This window comes from Abramis brama (genome assembly GCF_963993115.1).
Source record: "Abramis brama genome assembly, chromosome: 9".
NCBI classification, from domain to species: domain Eukaryota; kingdom Metazoa; phylum Chordata; class Actinopteri; order Cypriniformes; family Leuciscidae; genus Abramis; species Abramis brama.
The window spans coordinates 42,075,843-42,088,642 of NC_139971.1; the positions used below are offsets into that span (position 1 = coordinate 42,075,843).

At 37.6% G+C, this 12,800-nt stretch overlaps 2 protein-coding genes across 2 annotated transcripts in view; both read left to right on the forward strand.

The window, feature by feature from the left end:
• The window catches only part of LOC311089879 (uncharacterized protein), an 832,216-nt gene that overhangs the window by 652,561 nt on the left and 166,855 nt on the right, over positions 1-12,800 (forward strand). The window lies entirely within an intron of this gene.
• The window catches only part of LOC311090050 (protein NLRC3-like), a gene marked incomplete at its 3' end in the record, with an annotated part of 35,351 nt that overhangs the window by 10,646 nt on the left and 11,905 nt on the right, over positions 1-12,800 (forward strand). The gene's annotated exons all lie outside the window — the stretch shown is intronic.

A 12,800-nucleotide genomic window follows, 5' to 3' on the forward strand; every position in this document is an offset into this window, starting at 1 on the left:
GTATAAAACATGAAGGGGGAGCATATATGATTTATGCAACTACCGGAAGTTTGCGTTGTTTTGAATGCGGCGATGTCGGCCATAAACGGCAGATGTGTCCGCATAAAGATCGTGGACAGGAAAACATCGGCCCAGTGATAGAGACTGATGCTCAGGCTTCATCCATACAAACAGGTCAGGAGGAGATTTCAGGCCTCACGGAGGTAAGACAGTCAGAGGTGAACGTGGTTTTAAATGTAGCGGCGAATACCTCAGAGATGCCAGTGGTAGCGGCAACAAGTTCATTTACTGATGATGATGTGGTTAAGAGTAAAGAGCACTTAGTTGTTGAACAAGACAATAAATGTGACGAGAATGTGTTGCCAAGTACTAGTTCTGCTCAGTTTGTGTGTGATGCAGAGAAGAGTCGAACAGATCCAATGACAGTAGCCGAGGATGATTTGTCAGATGAGTCTGCTTCTGTGTTGGATATGGACTCTTGCTCACAGTTTGGGTTTGAGGAGAGCACTCAAGATTCCCAGAAGGAGCTCTCTTTATATACTTTAGAGGAAATTGATCAGTTTCTGGATAATACTTTTGGAAAGCAAGTTGATGTAAAAGAATTCTTTCCTGATGTAGAGAAATTTGTTAAGTCAGTTACATTTCTTCAGAAGACTGTGGGGGTTGATCTCCTGAGCGAAAAGAAGAGGCTTCGTCTAAAGAAACATTTAACCACTGTTAGAAAGGCTCGAAAAATAGAGAAAAAGAGAACATCAAAAGTACTGTTCTAATTGATTTTTTTTTAAGATTCACATGGTGTCTTTTTTTATATTTCTGCTCTTTTCTGCCTGTTTGCTCTTTCTTCCAGTATTTTTAATGGAAGTATTGAGGGTTGGCTCAATTAATATTAATGGTGGAAGGGATGAATGTAAGCGTGCTCTTGTTTCTGAAAAAATAGAGCAAAACAAATTAAATGTTATTTTCCTTCAAGAAACGCATAGCGATATTGCTAATGAATTTGAGTGGGGATTATGGTGGAAAGGGCAATACATACTTAAGCCATAAAACAAATGTGAGTGCTGGGTTGGCAATCTTATTCTCTCCAGATCTAAGAGTTAATGTTTTAAAAAAAGAGGAACCTGTAAATTGAAGATTAGTAACAGTAAAGGCTGATATTGATGGGTTTTCTTTTTTACTTTGTAAATGCATACGCACCTAATGTGGGACATGAACGACACATCTTTTTCAGTATATTAAAGGGATAATTCGCCCAAAAATGATATTTAAGCCATGATTTACTCACCCTAAAGCCGTTCGAGATGCATACGTCAATCTTTTTTCAGACGAACACATTTTCAGTTATTTTAGAAAATGTCTTAGATCTTTCAGTGGTTATAATGTGAGGCAATGGGGTCCAGCTGATTCAGGTCCGAAAATGTACATGCATCCTTCTCAAAAATAATCCATCCGGCTCCAGGGGGATAAACGAAGGCCTTCTGAGGGTAATCCGTGCGGTTTTGTCGTAAAAATATACATATTTAAAACTTTATAAACTAAAATAACTGGCTTCCAGTGGCGGTCGGTGCGCGTTCACAGAGATGGATGCTGGCGTATGACGTATGACGTAGCGTAGGAAGCGTCGTGACGTAGAACGAACGTTGAGTTTTGTTTTGCTCTGCTCTCTGGCTGCGCTGTCACGTTCGTTCTACATCACGACGCATTCATCTCTGTGAACGCGCACCGACCGCCACCGGAAGACAGTTATTTTAGTTTATAAAGTTTTAAATATGTATATTTTTACGACAAAACCGCACGGATTACCCTCAGAAGGCCTTCGTTTATCCCCCTGGAGCCGGATGGATTATTTTTGAGAAGGATGCATGTACATTTTCCGACTTGAATCAGCTGGACCCCATTGCCTCACATTGGCCCTCATTTATCAATCTTGCGTAGAAACGGGCGTATATATTGGCGTAAGATTATGCTTACACTCCTCTCATCGCCTGATTTATGAAGCTGTGCGTACCTTTGAAATTCAGGTGTACGCAATACCTGCCCTTGATAAATGCCGCGGCTGAAATCGATCGTCATTAGAATAACACGCCCCTATATATTCAAGTCTCTGCTTCCCCCACGCCCTCATTTTACGCCATGGACACACGGAAGACGGCAAAGAAGAGAAACTTCTTTGAGAAAGAGAAAGCGAAACCAGGGAAGTGGAAAGAAACAAAATTGATTTCTAGATTTTTATTATTAATGATGCTTATTGTCATTTAGAAGAAGAATGTCGTTATTATTATTTGTATTATTATTATTATTTAAAAGAAGAAGAATGACATTTTTATTATTTTGTCAGTCTGAATTATTTTTTTGGTCATTGAAAGCCTTTCATTACTAAACCCAGTCCGTGCATACCTGCCGGGCCTAACCCTGGCCTAACCATCGTTTCAAAGAATAGTACAACGGCGAGCGCGTCGAGTATAAACGCCTCGTCCGTTTGGGGAGGTGCGCGCGCAGTCTGCGGAGACTCGCGCTGCGGAGCCAGGCGAAAGTATAAACAAAACGTCAGGTAAAGCGCACAGGCTCGCAACTTAAGGAATACATATGCCTACAATTCAAATGCTTTGGTAAAGTCACACAAATTAAACATTGAAGTCCATGTTGCACAAAAATAAACACTGAAGTTTATAATTACTATGTTGTTGTTTTTTTACAGTGGGTCATAATATATTATATCTTTTAGTTTGTCAGTGCGTTTTGTGGTGTTAGGAATTGTTTTTTTGCGCATTCCCGCACTCAAAACGTGCGTACACCACCTCCTGAGCTGGCGTAGGATTTGAGCGTGCCGTACGCCAACGTCCATATTGATAAATCTCAAAGTCAACGTGGTTTTGGGTGTACGCCAGGTGTACGCTGGAAATTTGGTGTACGCACTTTTGATAAATGAGGGCCAATATAACCACTGAAAGATCTAAGACATTTTCTAAAATAACTGAAAATGTGTTTGTCTGAAAAAAGATTGACGTATGCATCTCGAACGGCTTTAGGGTGAGTAAATCATGGCTTAAATATCATTTTTGGGCGAACTATCCCTTTAAGAAATGCTTTAATGTTATGTGCTGATGGAAATATAATCATGAGAGGTGATTGGAATTGTACTGAGAATTTTACTATTGATTGCACAAGTGAAGAACCTCATCTTCAGTCTTCATCTCAATTATCAAAAATAATTCGAGAAATAGATCTTTTAGATATGTGGCGGATCAAACATCCACAAGTGAGACAATATACTTGGATTAAAATGACAGATAACAGAGTCAGTGCTGCTCGATTGGATAGGATCTATATGTCCATTCATCTTAGTAGTCGGAGTATTGATTGTTGTATTATTCCAGTAGGGTACACAGATCATCATTTGGTTTCTCTTACTATAAATATGTCCAAGTGTACAAAGAAGTCTTCTTATTGGCATTTTAACACTAAATTGCTTCAGGATATTAATTTTTGTAAACATTTTGAGACTTTTTGGCAACAGTGGAGATTGTGTAAAGGCACTTTTGAAAATTTAAAACAGTGGTGGGAAATAGGGAAAACAAACATTAAATTGTTTTGTTTGCAACATACTGCTAATTCCACTATTAAATTAAGAGAAATTATTCAGTCAATTGAAAAGGACATATCAAATATGGAGGTGGATCTAATTAATAGATATGATCCTAATCTGTTTAACAACCTGCAAGAAAAAAAAAGAGAACTGGGGTTGTATTTAATGAAAGGGTGAAGGGAGCTCTTGTAAGGTCTCGTTTTGTCTCTGTTAACCCTCTGAGGTCTGAGCTGTTTTCTGGGCCCTGGAGGTGTTGTGACATGCTCTGACATTTCTGGTTATTTCTGTTAATTTTGACATTTTCTTTTTTGTCATTTTTTATTTTTCATTTTTCAAGGAGAAATATAGAAAGCAGGCCTTCAATATATTCCTAAATCAAAGACACTTGAAAGTTTATGCAAATACATATATATCAAAACAGTATTAATAATAATGGAAAATAAACATATACATATACTGTACATACATACTCATATAAACATAAAAAACAATTATCAATACAGAGTGTATTCTCTCAGGCCTGGAAAGAAGTTTTTACAAGTGTCACCAATGCTTTGTTTCCTCCTCTTAACAGTAACTATATACAATAGAACATGGGGAGCTATTACTTACAGAAGATTCCAAAAATTGCCGTATTCCAATAGTTAAAAAAATAAATTAAAAAATTAACCTTTCAAAAGAGGTCTGGGCGTACTGGTTTAATGTAATCAATCCATTTACTCCATATTTGGAGGAAGTCTTCCCTTAATGCTCTTAAGGAGAAAGATAATTTTTCCATCACATATATATTATGTATTATATCAATCCACTCCTTCACCGTGGGTGACTCTGGTTTTAACCATTTTCTGGTAATTACTTTTTTACTGGCTGCTAAGAGAATTAACAATAACTTCTTATCATTTCTGTTCCACCTCTCTGAGGGGATATTACCCAAGTATAAAAATTCACAGGTAAACTCAATCTCTACCCCAAAGACAGCCGTCAGAGCTCCTATAATCTCATGCCAGTACTGATTCAATTTCTGACACCCCCAAAAAATGTGATAATGGTTCGCTTCCATTTCCCCACATGATCTCCAGCAACTAGTGCCCTTCCCTTGATGTTTTTTCTGTGATGTAGTAAAAAACCTGATAACGTTTTTCCAACAGAATTCTCTCCATGTGGCTGAACTTGTGGATTGCCACTGTGCTCTACAAATTCTCCCCCAGTCTTCATTTGAAATATTTAAGTCTCCTTCCCTTATCCACTTGTCCCTTATACAGAGTATTTTCAGGTAAATTTTGGAAAAAACCCTTATACAACTTTGAAATGATCCTATTACATGGCTGAGCCTTGGATACTGCTAGGAAAACCTTTATTATTCCTGACTCAGCCCTTGACAGTACTCCTGGTTTAATTTTACTTTCTAAATAATCCCTCACTTGAAGATATCTATAAAAGTCACTTTGGTTAAGCCCAAATTTTTCCTTTAGTGAATCAAAGCTTTGGATTTTACCCTTGTCGAAAAGAGTGTAATAATTTGAGATTCCTAATTTAGCCCAAATACGAAATCGATTATCTATTCTGTTTGGGATGAAATCAGTATCAAAGGCACACCATCTTAATATTCTCGATGCTTCATTCAAACCCCCTATTTTCATTGTCCGGTGCCAAATTTTAAATGATACATTAATCAATGGGTTTGTTTTCTTATTAATTCTAGTTCTTAGCTTGTTGTCTGCGATTAGGGCAGATAACGGGGACTCTTCCATCATCCCTCGCTCTATTTGAATCCATTTAGACAAATATACTTGTGACATTTTCATGGCTAAAGTCTTATTACACTGTATTCAGCACAAACTCTGCTACAATAATATATCAACAGCATGTATGTAAAAGTTTGTAGTTTTGAGATAATGACATTTATGCGTGGTTTGTGAAAATACAAAAAAAAATTCTCACTGAAATAAGGCTATGCCATTATTCACCTTTCATATTTCACTTCCAAAATATTCAAACTGTTTAAAACCTATATTCAATTATTTAATTTTGCTTTGCAAATTCAGTGGTTCAAATTCAACAGTAAATTCAACATTGTCATCCAGGAAAAGCAGTAGATTGCAGAGCATACTCTCCATCTGCTTTTAGTCAACCTCACCAGCAGAAGGTGCAAAAGCGTGTTGTTGACGCAGACCAGCAACAGTTAGAAGAGCAAGCCATTCATTCATAAAATGAAAATGATTATCTGTGTCAGTATATATGCGGAAAAGATGATAAACACACAAAAGCTGTGTTTATGTTTCATTCAATAACTTTTTTGATTTGATTTGATTTGATTTATTAGACAGTAAAAAAATAAATGCATAACATGAAGTCATCACAGTGACATTATACATTAATCAGAACTGTCGAGGATAACACAAGAAAGTTAAAAACTTATTTCCATTGTGGTCCTCGTTGTAGTCTGATAAAGATGGTCAGGCAAGCTACAGATGACTAAGGTACCTTGTACATTCAACCACATCCAAAATAAAAATAAAATAAACAAATACATACACTTCAATGATAAATATTCCTTAAGATCACATAAAAAAAAAAAAAAAAAAAAAAATTCTAATTAGCATTTAGCAACCATTCACCACATGCTCTATTAAAACAATGATCTGACTGGCTTAACTTAATCTCAACTGGGAGTTTATTCCATTCCATTGCTGCCGTGTACAAGGTGTTTTGCCCAGAACAGCTCTTAAATCTACAAGGAACTATGTCTGTGGCACTACCTCTAGTTGAATAGCTATGAGAGTTCCTAATAAGCTTAAAATAATCTTTAAAATACTTTGGCTCATTCCTATACAAAATCTTTCGTGTCAATCTCAGTTTCACCCTGTTTTCAATTGTCAACCATTTTAATTTTTTACGTTCGGGAGAGCCGACATGGTTCCTATTGTTGAGGTTTAAAATCAACCTGACTAATTTATTCTGTGCCGTTTGGAGTTGAACTTTTATCCTCTTTGGGGTGCTGCTGTACCATGTAGTACAGGCATAATCGAAGTGTGGCTGAATTAAAGCATTTGCTAACTTTTTTAAAGTTTCTTTATTTAGAAACTGAGCCTTACGTGCCAGGAATTTAATTCTTTGGTTCACTTTTATAATAACCCTTTGACCTTCATTGTTACTTTCCCTGTGTAGCCTACATGTCATCAGCTTTCTCTACCATGAACGGGATTATAATCGGTTTCCCTCAATACCTCATACTTGAGGATTCCCCTTCCGTCGGACAAAATGCTTAATGTAGCTTTATGGACTAATACAGTGATATAAAAGACCAAACTCGCACCTTTTTGAGGATATAGGCTGTAGCGTCATGCTGAGCGTTTCGTGATATACTGGCACAAAATCAACACTTGATTAATTGATACTAACTAAGGGTGTCACGATTTCGATTTTAAATCGAAATCGATCGAAATTAATGCTCAATCTCGATCATCGAATCAAAAAATGGAATCGTCGATGCTGCCACGCCCCATATGTCACGTCAGCTCGGCTTGTCTGTAATGGAAAAAAATCCTTTTCTCGAGAATATTGAAGCCTTTATTTTAAAACGCATTGCAGCTGCACAGCGAGAGCATCATAGCTCGTCTGAGCGAGCTGGCTGTGCTGCGGCAACTGCACGAACCTATGGCGAGTTAGCAGTGGCGTGCGGTCCAATGGGAGCGCTTGGCGCCCTGGCAAATTCGAGCGCGCCAATTTGGACGCGGCTGAAGTGTATACATTCAGAGAAAACTCGCCAAAGGACTTTAGGTTTAAATCGACTGAAGCGAAAGCACCTGATATGAGCGAATAGCACGGCAAGGCAACGCAGTAGGCTACTCGTTCCCTTATCTCTAAGGGAATCGAGGTTACGCAAGTAACCAAGTACGCTCCCTTACGAGAACGTTCTCTCGTACTGCGTTGCAAACGCTGTGGGAACCCAATTTAAAACGCCGTGCTATTCGCCTGTGACTGATCTGAGGAGTCCAGGGAGCCCCGGGACTATAATAGGTAATAGGTTATATTGTTTAAGTTTCCAATTGACTAAATATATAAGTTATTGTTACATTATGTTGTTAATAAACGTTTTAAATTTGACAATGTAGTGTGTGGTACATTGCGAGCAAAGGTCAGATATTATTATATTGCATTAAAGTCTAAAAATGGCATAGCTTGTGCTTTCAATTTATTTATTTTTTAAATCGAGAATCGAATCGAACCGTGACTTTAGAATCGAAAATGTAATCGAATCGAGGATTTGGAGAATTGTGACACCCCTAATACTAACACTTTCTTTTCTCTTCTATTATATTCTCTCTCTCTCTCTCTCTCTCTCTCTCTCTCTCTTTATATATATATACAGGGCCTGAAGTTAACTTTTTTGACCACCAGCCACTGTGGCAGGTGGATTTAAAAATCCACCCGCCACAGTGACTTTTTACCAGCCAGTTTTTTTTGTTTTTTTTTGGCCTCATAAAAGGTGAAAAAAAAAAGGAATTGCACAAACATTTGTTCTTTAACTTGTAAGAATACACATTTAAGTGCTGTCAAGTTATTAACGAGATCCATACAAGTAATAATAACTCTTAGAATAAAGATATAGACCTAGTGCAGCAGCTGCAGCTCGTATGTAAACAAATCACACGCGGCTGTGTTGATGGCTGGGCAGCTGTTAGTTACAGCGTTCAGGAACCATTAAGCAGAACTAAATTAATATTGTTATTACTGGTAAAGTTACCGGGTACGCATTTTCTCACCGGTTCCCAACTCCCAACATCTGTGCAACTGTCATTGTAATGTAGCTTATGTCAGCGTTGCATTATCTCATCTCATCTCACCAACAGTTTAATACTTAACTCACATATTATTCAAACGTAGTCAGAGAAGGGCCTCATCGTTCTCTCCGATCACATATACGTTCCGAAACACTCAAACTGCGCTGCTTTCACAGATGCTTTCTGTACTCCAGTAATGTGCCGCCACATTTTTAGCTAAAATTAAATGTCAAAGAACAACAGTTGCAAAAAAAAAAAAAAAAAAAACCCCGCAAAGACCCAGCCCCTTTAGTTACTGTTGCTATGTCCGACAAGCTACACCGTGATCTCATGCAATGAAAAACACATCGCGCAGCAGAGACACTGACAACACGCTGACAGACAAGACAGTCCAGGTTACTTTTGATATTAAACAAAGTCTCAACGTTAAAATTTGGTCTTTTTTAAAAAAAAATTAAAAGCATCAAATAAACATGAATGAACATAAGAAGGAATGTAGTTTTAACTGCGGAAAGATGTCAGTAGGCCTACTCAGTACACTCCGTTTTTTCAAGTTCAAATAATCCAACGTTGAACTCTCCTGACTGCTTTGTCTGACAAAAAAAAGGCGGATTCGGCGGATTATGATTGGCCAGATCGCCGTCAATCAAACTCCCCGCGAAGTGTCAATTCTCATTGGCTACCTGCCAATGTGGCAGGTAGATTGACAGTGTTACCCGCCAATTGCAGAATTCACCCGCATTTGGCGTGTGGTCGGGGGTTAATTTCAGGCCCTGTATATATAGTATAGTAGGCTATGCCTACGTGTATTGCATTAGCTTAAACTGGGAAAAGTCATAGCACTTGCATATTGTTGTCCTCCTATTGTTAGTTTAACTGTAAATGACTAAATGTAGCCTAATAAATGTAAAATTGGTTTGACATTGGACATTCACACATTTAGGGACCGTCTCCAAAGTTGCATACAACATTGGCATACACGTTTCTAACTTCAATAGCAAACTTTAATTTATTTGAATAAATATCAAAAGTCCAAAGGGTGCGCATTATGTCTGACACTACATGAACACTTACATTTGGTTTTATGACTGTAAGTCGTTCTATTCAAATGCTATTGAAGTTAGAAACGTGTAAACCAATGTTGTATACACTAGGGCTGCACGATATTGGGAAAAAATGACATTGCGATATTTTCTTTTTCTGCAATATATATTGCGATATGAAATGAAATCTAATCTAATTTTTTAGATTTACAAACAAAAATGGGGTAAGCACACTTACATTCTCATTTTAAATGATTTAAACATCAGAGTATTATTTAAAATAGAGTAAATGATTTGTTTGTAACTTTAGGATATGGTTTGAATTGTTAACATTAGTTAATGTATCTAATAATAACATGAACTTACCATGAGCAATACTTTAGTTACTGTATTTATTAATCTTTGTTTATCTTAGTTTATAAAAACACAGCTGTTCATTGTTTGGTAATGTTACTTCACAGTGCATTAACTATGTTAACAAATACTGTACAACTTTTGATTTCAATAAGGCTATAGCCTAAATGTTGAAATTAATGTTGTAGAAGTGCAGTTTACTAATAGTAAATGTTAACTAATGTAGTTAAATAGTTTAATAAATAGAACATTATTGTAAAGTGTTACAGATTTTTTATACACCAATTCAGACGTCTCGTGAGTTCAGTGTTGGACAGGTCAGTTGTTTAAACCATTCATTAAATTGAATCGGTTCAAAGGAATCATTAGTTTGCGAATCGGACATGTAGTCTACGGCACGCGTTGTGTAATTATCTCAGCAGTTTAGGATATCGCACAAGATTTGTCAACACAGAAAACATTTCATCACTGGATAGTTTTTTGTTTTTGTTTTTTTTTTACACCATCGTGTCAATTGATTTTGATTAATATGCGCGAGGGACCTCTCCGGGGCTCTCTCGCTCTGCTCGTTCTTATATGCACCCTGTTAAACTGACAGGACTTAAAAACACATGCAAATGATAAAATTTCACTCTATGATGGTTAAGCTGTGTAATTAATCCGCGAATCACATGTGTCAAGGGCCGGGGAGCAGCTGGCCCGTACGGTTAATGAATCACGGATTAACTACGACAGCCTACATCGCACATCCTGCGATGTGACTATCGTGGATTCGCACATCGCGATATCGATGCTTAAACGACACATCGTGCAGCCCTAGTATACACTTTAGAGACGGTCCCTAAATGTGCGAATGTCCAACGTCAAGCCAACTTTATGCCAGTCTATCACTGGGAAACGCTCAGCATTAAGCTTTGCACGTTATTCTGAGTCCATCTGCTTGCCTGCGAGTTTGGTCTTTTATATCACTGTAATTAGTCCATTAAGCTATGTTAAGCGTTTTATATGTCCAGCAGGGGAATCCTGAAGTATTGAGGGAAACCCTAATAGCTTGCATGCAGCACATCGCCACAATATAAAGTTAAGGCCACTAAACAACCAAGAGAAATATATGTCAACCTCAAAAATGTAACATTGGATCTGTAAATGCATCCGCATCGGGGAATAACATTATAATCTCGTTCACAGTAGAGAAAGATGCATGTAGGCTACACAGGAAAAGTAACTGTGAAGACACTGAACAGTTACAAAAACAGTTTTAACAAAACCGCCGTCATAATAATCACAAATATACTTACATTGCTGTAAATGAGTTTTATGAATGAATGGCTTGTTCTAACTGTTGCTGGTCTTCGTCAACAACACACGCTTTTGCACCCCCTGCAATAAAATGGACCAAAAAATGCCTGTTGAATATTATAGGTTGTATTTTTAAACAGTTTGAATATTTTTGAAGTGAAATATGAAAGGTGAATAATGGATTATTTAATTTTTTATAATGAAAATGTGTTTGAAATATTTTTTATTGAAATGCTTAAATATTCAACCATGTTGAATTTCAGCCCATAAAAATGCAAGCCCTAAAAATACAATGCATTAAAATGCAAGCATGGTTAATGCAATGTCTATTTTTTTCAAGTAGTGCAATTCAACAGGCCTTTTTGTTTCAAAAACATTTGGCATTATTTTACTTCCATATAACAACACAAAAACAATAATTAAGACACCATAAATGTAACACACTACAATACAGAAACTTGATAGATTCATGTAATTACACATTGTTGTCACAAACAAAGTGACCTTAACTGTAATTATAATCTGTATAACTGAATCATGATTTACCAAAGTATAGTCAAGAGTTCAGTTTTTTGCAGTGTTGTTAAGTTCTCTTACAGCTCTAGAGTAGAAGCTGTTCTTAAATCTATTAATCTGTGATGCAATAAATCTAAAGCACCTACCAGAGGGCAACTGGACAAACAGATGATGTCCAGGGTGGGATGGATCCTTGAGAATGTTAGCTGCTCTACTCAGACAACGCAAGTTGAATAATTCCTCTAGTGATGGCGTAGAGTCGCCAATGATCTTCTGGGCTGTTCTGATGACCCTCTGGATGGCTTTCCTGTCTGCTGCTGAGCAGCTGGCAAACCACACCGAAATGCAGTACGTTAGTACACTCTCTATGGAGCTACGGTAAAAGGATACCAGAAATTTCCGTTGCAGTTGATTTTGCCAAAGTATTCTCAGGAAATTAAGTCTCTTCTGAGCCTTTTTTACTATTTCGGTGGTGTTTGGCACGCCCATGAAAGATCTGCAGCAATGTATGTGCGCAGGAACCTGAAAACAGGGACAATTTCCATACGGTCCCCATTAATGTATAAAGGCTTCATGACTGAGTTGCTTTTCCTGAAATTTATTATGAGTTCTTTTGTTTTGGAGGAGTTCAATTTGAGATTATTATCTGAACACCACACCGCCAATCTTTGGACTTCATCCCTATAAGCAGTCTCATCCTCTCCTGAAATAAGTCCAACCACAGTTGTATCATCTGCGAACTTTAGAATGGTGTTTGTAGGGTGAATGGAAACACAGTCATAAGTATAAAGAGAATAAATGAGGGGACTTAGCACACAACCTTGTGGGGCTCCTGTGCTTACTTAGTGTTAGGGTGGAGGACAGATGGGGGCCCAGTCTAACGGTCTGCAGGCGATTTGTCAAATAGTCCTTGATCCACTGACAAATGGATTGGGAAAGGCCTAGGTCGGCAAGTTTTGTGACCAATCTGCCCGTAATGACTGTATTAAAGGCAGAGCTGAAGTCTATGAAAAGCATCCTCACATAAGCCCCTTGATGTTCCAGATGACTTAGCGCAATATGAAGTGCAGTAGCAACAGCATCTTCAGTAAACCTATTTGCTTTATAGGCTTTATAGGCGAACTGGAATGGATCAAAGGTCGGTTGGAGACCGTTTTTAATATGTTTTAGGACCAGCTTCTCAAAACATTTCATAATGACCGGAGTAAGCGCGATTGGATG